Below are 11,327 nucleotides of genomic sequence, written 5' to 3'. Positions count from 1 at the left end.
GATTTTTGAGTTTTCTTAAGCTGTGTATGCCATAATCAGCAATATTAAAATAATAAAAGGCTTGCAATATTTCAGTTGATTTGTAATGAATCCAGAATGTATGACATTTTTGTTTTTTTAATTGCATTACAGAAAATAAAGAACTTTATCACAATATTCTAATTTTCTGAGACAGTCCTGTATATATAGGACATAGAACAAATAAAACAGATAAACTAGTGCAATAAATGTACTGTCCAGTTCCAGTTTTTATCCACTTATATGCCAACACTCAATGGATTGAAACTGAATATTTGGTGACATTAGAACATGGGAATATTGGAAATGATCTGTGCTTTTTTTAAGCCAGTAAATGTTTGACTTATGGTCTTTACAACGCTCTGGAGTAATTGGAAATGTTCGAATTAAACAAGTGAGAAACAATCCTATGAAGCAACCACTGGAATCTAATCCTACAAATGCCAAAATACAGAGTTAAAACCGAATTAAGGTGAAATAAACCTGCCACAAAAACCTGAAAAATTAACATTTAAATGCCAACGTTATCACTGAAGCTTCAAACTCCTCAGGAAACAGACTAAATAAACTGTACTTTACTTAGCTACGTCCTTCACAAACAAAAAAAGAACATTCATAAGATTTTACATATAACTTTTAGTATATAGAAAAACATTTGCTTGTTAATCACACTGTATAAAAACGCTGATAATTTACTGCTTTGCTATGCCAGTGTATTTCTTAGCTTAGTTTAGCATCAAGACAAGAAACAGGGGGAAACAGATGCTTACCAAAAGCAACAAAATCAACCAACAAGCATCTCAAAAGCTAAATATTTAACATTTTACAAAACATTTCTTATATTATTGAAGCTTTTGCAGAACTTTTTTAATCTTTGGACGGAGCTTGGCTAGCCTTTTAACCCAGTGTTCATCCTTTAAGCTAAGCTAAGCGTTCCTTCCCTAGCCTCACACACGCACATTTGAATGTTAGCGTTATCAATGAAGCTTCAAACTCTTGAGTACAGTCTTGAAAGAAAGTGTAATAATCGTCTCACCTTTGGCTCCGGGACCTCCAGGCCCAGCAGGAGATCCAGGAGTCCCGTCTGCTCCTGGTCTTCCTGGATATCCAGACAGGCCTTTTGGCCCGGGGAAACCAGGGGAGCCTGCAGAGGAAAGGAGGGGAAAATGTTACAATCTAGCTTCCTCTGAATGTGATTTTTACTCGTTTCTTAAAAACGTGGGATGGGACAGTAGAGGAGAGGATGGGAAATTGGTTTTAGGAAAGGAAGCAAATCAAAAGAAAGGAAAGGACAGGAGAGGAGAGGGGTCGGACAGGACGAGAGGATACAGTGAAAGGAAATAGAAAACGAAACAGGAAATGGGATCAGGTTGAGGACAAGAAGGGGAAGGATGGGAGAGGAAAGGAAATTGGGTTTGAGGAAAGGAAGAACAGGATAGGAAGTAAATCAAAGGAAAGAAAAGGAAATTAGGGTAAGAAGTTAACCAAAATAAAGGAAATAAGTTTCGGAAAAGACATGAAAGGGACGGAAAGGTAAGGAGAGGAAAGAGAAGGAAAGGAAAGAGAAGGAAAAGGAAGAAAAGGAAAGGAAAGGAAAGAAGCTTAAGAAGCAAAGGAAAGGAAAGGTAGGGTAAGTAAAGGAAATAAAGAAAATTAGGGTAAGAAGTTAACCAAAAGAAAGGAAAGAAGTTTCAGAAAAGAAAGGAAAGGAAAGGAAAGGGAAGAGGCTTCAGAAGGAAAGGAAATACAAATAAAGGTAAGGAAAGGAAAGGAAAGAAGACGACAAGATAGGACATCAAAAAGGACATAAAGTAATTATTTTATTGAGAATGTTATTTTTACTCGTTTCTTAAAAATCTGTTTGTCATCGCAGCGTTTTTATCTCTTACCCATTATTCCAGGCCGGCCTCCATCACCAGGACCTCCCTTTGATCCGGGGTATCCTGGACCTCCTGGGAAACCGTTGTCACCGGGAGCGCCGTCATTCGCACGACCGCCTGAAGAGAGACATCAATATGGTGGGAAATACATATTTTTGGGAATGAACGAGATTTCTTAAAACGAGTGAAACACTGTATGTGATAATGTACATTTCTTGCTTATTAAACCTGGGAAAACAAAATGTATTCTGGTAGAAAAGGGATATATTAAAAGAAGCAATTATGGTTTAAATATAAGCAAAAAAAAGGGAATAAAAAGAGTACAAGTCTGCACACAGTTAGGGAGTTAGCAACTTTTCTTGAGACTGCCAAGGCACACNGAGAGGGAGTATGAGAAGAAGAGGGAGAGAACGGCCACACTGGCTTGATCGATGGAGTTGGCTTCAATATGATGATATAAACAAGGTCTTCTGTCGGCTCTGTACATCAACCCCGACCTGAGCCGACAGAAGACCTTGTTTATATCATCATATTGAAGCCAACTCCATCGATCAAGCCAGTGTGGCCGTTCTCTCCCTCTTCTTCTCATACTCCCTCTCACTCCTTTAACTCCTCCGGTGACTTTCTTTTATTTTAAGATAGTTTTTTGCCCGGCGCTTGGCCGGGGTATTAAAAACATTTTGGCGAATGGTTAGGTGGCGAGGAAGTCTGTTGTGAAGGAGTGCTCTCCTGCGCACGGGAGCCTGCTCGCGCTGCGCTACTCCGCAGCAAACAGCGACAACCGCCTGACGAAACGCTATGTTGTAGCGTTAATAAACAAAATAATTTATCAAAATTGCTTGTCAAAATACCAATACCACAGGAAATGTTTGTGTTTAAAACAATATGTTTAGGGGCACGTGGAAAGTACTTATGCTGGCCCGGGCTTTCTAAATAGTGCCTCCGGGCCAGCGGGCCATTTATTTATAATGCTTTGGGGCATGAAGGGCTCTATTGTGCCCCAGGTTTAGGTCCCAATGTCAGAATCAATACACCTCTAATTATAATTACTCCGCTTTAAAGGTCACCTATTAGGCAAATTCCAAGTTTTTATGTCTTTTATACATAATCATGTGTCCCCTCTGTGTAACGAAGTTCTGAAATGTTCAGGAAAAAATATTTGTTCACTTTCTGTCCTGATCCATTTATATAAAAACCTGTCTGAAAATGAGCTGATCAGACTTTGGACACTTTATGATGTCATAACGATTTTTTGGCTTGTGNNNTCCCCAGATCTCTGTGAATATAAGGTTAGGAATAATAAGGTTACACTGAACATCTACTTTGTTTATTCATACGGCACATTTCAACACAAGGCAACTCAAAGGGCTTTAAACAAAGACATTAAGAAACACATTATAACATGTCATTTAAAACCAGTCATTACAAAGCAAAGAGAATCAAATAAACACAACACATGAATAACACAGGTTTAAAAGACACGAGTAAAGGTTACAGAGCAGTGTGAGACACGAGTAGTAGAAGCATGAGAGGATGAAACCCAGCACACACAGGGAGTTGAACCTCTGCACTTAACCCATCCTAGTACTGGGAGCAGCGGGCAGCGTGCAGCCTTGCTCAAGGGCACCTCGGCAGTGACCAGGAGGGGAACTGGCACCTCTCCTACAGAATCAGTGAATCAAATGAACTCAGAGTGAAATATCAGATCAGAGGGTCTTCTCCATGTTGTCTTCAGCGATCGTCTGTTCTGTTAAATGTCTCCTTGTCTCTTGTCTTGGTATCTGTCTGTGTTCATGTTGCACGTGGAGCAGCTGTGAGGATATTTGGAAATAACAATTTCATTATATTGGCAAAATATTACATTCTCAAAGGTTTATTTCTCATGTCTCCCACGTGTATTGGATTATTTAATGACATGGCACTTCATGATAACAGATCAATTACAGATTGCAAGATTAAAAAACCTTTTCAGAATCTTTCTGATGTTTCGGTGGAAATTAAGTTATTGCTATTGACATTATGGATTCTTCCTAAATGCAAAAATGTGTGTTAAGTAAAGCTAGCATTGAAATCACTTATCACAATAATACATGTTTAGTGGTCATTTAAAAATAATAATCTTATATTCAAATGTATAATAATAAGTATACATTAATATATATTCTATTTTTCAGAATTTAATGACTTTAACAATTACTTTATTTAAGTAATGGGAACTGGCTATTTTACATAAATGCTATTACTTTTTTACTTCTCGTGTTATTTTGAATGCAGGACTTGTAACTCAGTATTCTTCTTAGACTGTAGTATTGATGGTTTTACTTCAATACATTATCTGAGTACTTCCTCCACCTCTGCTGGCTTATATAAAGCTGCTGTTATTGATGAATTTCCGTTACAATTGTTGGTTTTATAGAAATAAAAGTAAAACACACACCCACAGCGAGTTACTGGAAACTCCACTTTCAGTTTCAGTAAAGAAGAAACAGGAAATACCCTACAGACGACACTGAGTTCACTCCTGCACATTTAGCTTAAAATCTAGTTATTCACAGGGAGCTAAGTGTACTCTCTGTAAACTAGTTGTTGTTCCAGAGAGAAAACATGTTTGGTGTCGCTCTTCAGTTTCTCTTCCTGCTGACATGTGGAGTTACACTGGGACAGGAACACGGTAAGAAGCTGCTCTCAACTGCTTTGCTATGCTAAAGCTAATGCTAACGTTAGCAACGGAATGCACTGGTTTCAGTCAAGTGAAGCTAACGTTAGCTAACTAGCTTAGCCCCTAACTAAAGATTCAAGATTCAGACATAAAAGGCTTCATTGTTTGAAGCACAATAATTACATTTTAGTGTTGAAGTCTCTCTTATACATTAATATGATCTTATACATGTGTGCATATTCATTATAATATGTGTTATCGGATACAGGGCTGCCAACACTCACGCATTGAGCGTGAGAGTCACGCAATTAATCCATATATCACGCACTCACGCCACACTTGCCTTTCCTCACGCTAAGTTTTCGTCCAAAATAAATGTATAAACAAATAAAGTGAAGGAACAGCAAACCGAGTGGTCTACGAAATGAGACGGTCTTCTGACTTAGTTCAGTAAAGTTGGAAAGATATTGGGAGATTCTGATTTCACGGATCAATAACTCATGAACAAAACGTTATTCAGACACAAATGACGTCTCCTAAGTACCGTGGTAAGGTTGACAACGAACTAGAATCACATTTTGATAAAAAAATAGCCAATACGCGCCGTCCTCCAAGCTGGACACATTACATTGGTCTCTATCCGCAGCCGGAGAAGAAACGAGTGCTCAGGGACCGTCTGCAAAGTGCAACTCCAAAAAAAGAGAATATAATATTCAATCACTATTATACAGCTTATTACTACCAAACTCACTACACACCTCAATAGTCTCCTGTGTGTCATACTACAGCAAGGAGTTTGGAAGAATATGCTTTTGAATAATTTTGGGGAATATTTATAATATAAATCTTCAATAAATATGGCATCATCTTCAATAACTTTACTATTATACAGTATATTTCTACCAAACTCACTATTTGCATTGTTGTTGTTAGCATATGGTTAGCTAGCTGCGCTAACGGATATTAGAAGCTGTTTCTCAAACAAGGAGAGGTAGAGGTCTGTCCTGTCAGACCGAGAGAGATAACTACAGCTCAGTGAGGTAAGGGACTCTCTGTTTAGATAGTTAACTTTAGTCTAGTTATCTCAGCGAGTCTCAAACGGTTTGGTCACCATTTATGAGAATAAATGAAAAACAGTTATGAAATACTGTATGACAGTAAAACAAGAATACAGTTTAAAACGTGAGTGATTTGTAAAATATCCATAAAGAAAAAGAAAATCTGTTTCCAGTTCTGTTTCATATGGATGTTGAGAGATGTATCCATAGATCTCTCAATGTTGCTCTCAAAGTGCACCAGATTGATGAATTTTCGGTTCACCAAAAAAAAGTCTCACTCCAAGCTGAACTCAAATGTTGGCAGCTCTGCTGATAGCCCGGGTGCAGAATAGGTCATCGGATGCTACAATAACCCAAACACTGAATAGAAATATGCAGGATCAAGCACTAACAAGGCAAGCATACCTATGACAACAGATAAGTGAAGTCTTGTAACGACACGTCTGTGCTCAGTGAGCTCCTGTGGAAGCATTGAGCATATTCTTCTTTAATCATTTCAGCTTAAAATACTTACAGCATTGTTAGAGTTCAGGTCTGAGTTGGAAGTGGGCTCCTCCTCCTCCTCTTCCTTGTTGTCTTGGTCTGGGAACATCTTCTCCAGGATCAGGAAAGCCAAAAGGCCAGCAATTACCCACAAGCCCTGGGTCATGTAGTGGTTGTGTTTACCAGCTAGGATGGAAGCAGAGAGATTGTACATGAGAATATGTGAGAAAGTGCATGTAGTTATAACTGCAACCGAGAGTTGCAACTAAAATGTTAACTTAAAGATAAATTAATACAATCTCATTACAACTACAACAAGTAATGTCATATCTGAAGAGCGACTGTTCCGAAATGACGTTCACTGACAATACCAAACTTTAATGTGTTTAAGTAGGTTTAAAGGTCCCCTATTATACTGTTTTTCCTCAATATATTATAGGTCTCAGATAGGGGTGGGCGATATTGAAAAGTATATTATCACAATATTTTTCAAGCAGTATCACGATAGACGATATATATCACGATATTTTTTCATGTCGGTTAGTATGGTTATTTTTCAAGTTACTTAACAGTACAACCACCTACAAGGTAACAGAAACTAAAACAAAAAGGAGTGACAAACCAAAATAGTATTTCAAGCTGGTTTTATTTCTGAAATGTATCCCTGAATGAACAATTCAACATTTTGATATGGCTTCAAGGCACAGTTTCTCAGTATAAAAATGAACTTTCTGAGCTAGCACTAGCAGTGAACATCAATAAACGGAGGGTAAAACATAAATAAGTCAAACATAAAACATCAATGAGGAAAAGTCAGTGCCAAACAATTAAAATGTAAACTTTAGACTTGAAGTGCAATAAAAGACTTTAGCATAACTGAAGGGAAAAACTATATAAATACCTTATTGATAAAATAAAATATAAGCCAACAGAATCAAACAAGACAATAAATAAAGTGCAATACTGTCTGAATCCTGAATAGACAGCTTTAGAGCATGTCTTTCACATCAGTTTTTTTTTTCAAATTTTTTTTTCTTCAAATATATATATTTTTTTTATCACGATAGATACGATATCTCTGAAAAAGCATATCGTGGAGACCTAATATCGTCACGACGATATATATCGTTATATCGCCCACCCCTAGTCTCAGATATATACAAAACATGTCTCTGAAGTGTTTGGCTCGAAATACCAAACAGATCGTGCATTGTAGCATCCCATAATCCCCTCTGTTTCAGCCCTGTTTCAAAAGTGCTGATTCTCTGTCTTTTACTTTAGATGAAAATAAGGAGCCACTCCCCACGCCCCTCTGAGATAAAAAGGACACAATGGTGCTCTAGGAGGAGATTCAGGTGATAAGGGGGGGGGTTACCTTGGTTGCTGATTGGCTAATGGTTAAACAAGCCAAAAATCGTTATGACATCATAAAGTGTCCAAAGTCTGATCAGCTCATTTTCAGACAGGTTTTTATAGAAATGGATCAGGACAGAAAGAGAGAGAATCTTTGTTCCTGAAACTTTCAGAGTCTCTTTCCACAGAGGGGACACATGTTGATGTAGAAGAGACATGAAAAAGTGGATTTTGCACAATAGGTGACCTTTAATTCCCGTGAAGCTCACCTTGGTCTCCTCTCTCTCCCTTGGCTCCGGGATATCCTGGTCCCCCGGGGTAGGAGGATCCTCTCTCTCCCTTCAGACCGGGAATACCGGAAGCTCCTGGACGACCTCCAGCGTTCCCACCTGGTGTTCCTGGGAGGCCTTTAGGTCCAGCGAGGCCATTAAGACCATCCAACCCAGGGGATCCAGGTAAACCTGCACAGACACAACAGAGAGGGTTTGTTCATGCTGGGGTAATACGTTTCAGGTTTAAAGTTTCAAGGCCTTTATTGTCATTTGCACTTTAGCTACAGTGTAGATATGGCAATGAAAAACTGAGGTCTCAGGCTCCTCTAACAGTGCGACATATATATAGGACATAGAACAAATAAAACAGATAAACTAGTGCAATAAATGTACTGTCCAGTTCCAGTNTCTCTCTCTCTCTCTCTCTCTCTCTCTCTCTCTCTATAAGGTACCGCAGTTCGCGCGTAAACATAAACATGACGTGTTGCTATAGCAACGGCTGTTGTCTACTGCGGTACCTTATAGAGAGAGAGAGAGAGAGAGAGAGAGAGAGAGAGAGATAGATAGTTATAGATAGATAGATAGATAGTTATAGATAGATAGAGACACTTTGCACATAACTCACCGTAGAAATATTTTATACTTCATGCAATCTGCACAAACTAGATATAACATGAAAGCTGAGAGTCCACAGATTATATTGGTATAAATTTCATCCCTGTGCGATCAAAACTCACTATTAACCCTGTGTTCTAGTATGATAAATAAAAGAACATTGTCCCTTGAAAATCAATGCATTCTAATAGCGGGTCAATTTTACCCATTGGCGGTTTTAGGTATACAGCGACCCCTGGCGGTTTGAGTGTTAAGAAGGACAGATATTAGGACACAATACACTTAAACGTGCATTTGAACTGGGTTTTAGTGAGGCGCGGTGCGTAGCCGAGCAGCACACTTCTGGGGAAAAAATGGGTTAATCAATGAGCAAATTTAAACATATAAGACATATTTACTCTGTACTAGGTTGAATTAGTTAATTAGTTTGTTAACTAGTTTCAAAGGGAGAGTTTATTGCTTGGTAATGCTATTTATAAATGTGACGCTTTATTAATGCTTGGTTTCTTTGTAGACATGGCTGGTTGCAGAGTGTTTGTGCAGGCTGTCATTTCCCTCTCTTGTATTTGTATTTCCAGTGAGGGAGAAGATTTGCATCCACGGCTCAGCTCCTCCCGTCACTATTTATAGCTTTTTTAGCCATTTTACTGTCCACAGGAGAGCACTCAGCTTACAGACAGAGGCAACAATAAAGTGTGGCAGTGAGAGGGACAGACAGGTTAAAAATATGTCTTCCTCCTAAAATATGTGGTTGGGAAAATATAACCAAAGAGTGTTTCTGATGGATATGTGTGGAGAGCTACAATGCTTGGTAGGAAATGTGAAGAGGAGTTTTAATCACCTTCTTTATGTCTAGGTCATTTAAATCGGGTATATTAAAGAGATAATTTTGCTCCAATCTCAGACCGGAAAACCTCAATGCTTTATTAAATCCTAATGCTTCAATCATAGACATGGAGCAAAAAAGTCCCTGCCGCGACCAGAAGACAGCAGGCTATTTCCTTTCATTTAATTTGCCTATCAGTCTAAATGGCAACATAAGTGGTTTCTGAAAGAGGGAACAAGGAAGTTGTCTGTTCTCGGAAAACAGAGGCTTTAGCCTGAAATGAATCAGTCTCTCCTTTTTATATTCATCATATATAGTTAAATGTTGAGTGGTGTTTAAAGGTCATCTGTTAGATCTGAAAAATGCAGCAAAAGTACAAATGACTGTTATTCCTGAGCATGTCGGAAGTTAGAGAAATAATCAGGACTCTCTTCAACAGCTGTTCTGCCAGCAGGAGTTAAAAGCCATTCTCACACAGTGGGAGCAACAATAAAATCCATGTTTATTGCGCTGTTAAATCTAGGCTAGCATTGACTGTCTGTTTTTAGAATGACTGGGAATATTACTGATGGTGGACACTGATGGGCAATGCTAACATAAGGATTATTTATTTAAGAAATGCTATATATAAAAAAGAGGCTGGGACTATATGTTTATTTTTGCCTTGTTTTTCTTCCTCTTTCCTCCACAGCTGCGGTCTGATGCAGCTTCCCATGGAAAGGCAGCGGCATCACTCAGAAACGGGCACCCTGCTGAGTCATGGAAATCCTCGAAGCATCAGAGTCTGCAGGGAAGATCAGAGAAGATCAAGGTACTTCTGACAACCAAAACGTTCCCAGTCAACACATTTAAAAAATAAAAGACACCGCTAAGGGTAAATACTTGATATGGGTTGTGTATGTAAGAAAGCACTTTTTGCTTCATTAATAATCCAACCCGATTCCTTTTAGTTTATTTCAGAACCAGCAAATTGGACGGCTTAATGAAACCAACAAGACTTATTGGCTATTTTAAAGTACATTTTGCCATGCAATTAAAATGCTGTTTTACTTAGAAATGCCTTTTATTACTGAAGGTCTTTAGAAACCCTGAATATTCTCAGCCTAATACCTCATAAATATATATATTTCTAACAGTTTATCTTGGAATATTTCTCATGTTTATTTTCAGAACTAGTCCTTTAGTGCTGCTGCAGGACAACCCTTACCTTTCTCATATCACCAAAGTGTGCAAATAAACCCTGGAATCCTGTATCTGACTTGTGAACGAACACATGTCATAACGAAATAACATGAACATAAAAGTACATTTAAATTCAGTCATGTATTACATCTCAGTGTGGTTTAGTACCAATATTAAATCAATTATACAAATGTCCAATCAGAAAGAGAACACTTTCAAAATCTGCAGTTGTGAGTAAATTAAGAGGTTGAATCTAACCTTGATGTTTTTTTAATAGACATTCACAAAAAGAAACATATTATGGAGAAATGTCCTGCATTGGCCCATCCCTTTCTTTGGTTTTTCCCAGCACAGACAGGGTGTGAGGACAGACACAATTTAACATGTTTATACTACACCAACTATTTGCCCGAGGTATTGTGACACATAATCAGCAGCTTCCTTTTGTTTCCTGCAAGGAAAGGATCATTTACAGCCTTTTTTGTATAAATGGGTCAGACTACAAAACTGGGAGTAACTTAAACTGAAACAAACAATGTTCAAGATATCAATTATTGGATGTTGAAATAGGCCCGATTTGAAATTAACCACACTTGTATTTTATCGAAGGATCTAATGCGTTTTTAATCGGATCAGAAATAGAACTAGTCTCCCAGTATCTTGGAGTCATACTGGACTCGAACTTGACTTTTAAGAAACATATTCAAAGTTGTCGATAAAACTGGCGATGCTGCAAAGTCACACCTCCACTTTTTGATTCTATCCCACATTGAATACTGTTTTACAAACTGGTCGTTTGCTTGTGCTACAAACCTTAAACCCATAGAACAGCTGTACAAGAGGGCTATCAAGGTGTTTGACAGAAAGCCTTGTTCATACCACCACTGTACCATCTGAGATAAACACAATTCCTTGAGTTTTGACAATTGTAAGTGTTTTAAAGTATGTGTTTTTTTTATAAATGTTTACATGGACTGGCCC

The 11,327-nt window shown here is 38.2% G+C and overlaps 1 protein-coding gene across 1 annotated transcript in view; it reads left to right on the top strand.

Annotated features, from left to right (window-relative positions):
* slc39a13 (solute carrier family 39 member 13) overlaps positions 1-11,327 on the top strand; it is a 29,133-nt gene that overhangs the window by 12,488 nt on the left and 5,318 nt on the right. The window contains exon 3 of the mRNA XM_010765752.1: positions 9,856-9,975. The gene's annotated coding sequence lies outside the window, so the exon portion shown is untranslated. The remainder of the gene's footprint in view (positions 1-9,855; positions 9,976-11,327) is intronic.

This window comes from Notothenia coriiceps, unplaced genomic scaffold (genome assembly GCF_000735185.1).
Source record: "Notothenia coriiceps isolate Sejong01 unplaced genomic scaffold, NC01 NC01_scaffold00002650, whole genome shotgun sequence".
Lineage (NCBI taxonomy): Eukaryota > Metazoa > Chordata > Actinopteri > Perciformes > Nototheniidae > Notothenia > Notothenia coriiceps.
This window is presented reverse-complemented; position numbering and strand designations above follow the sequence as displayed.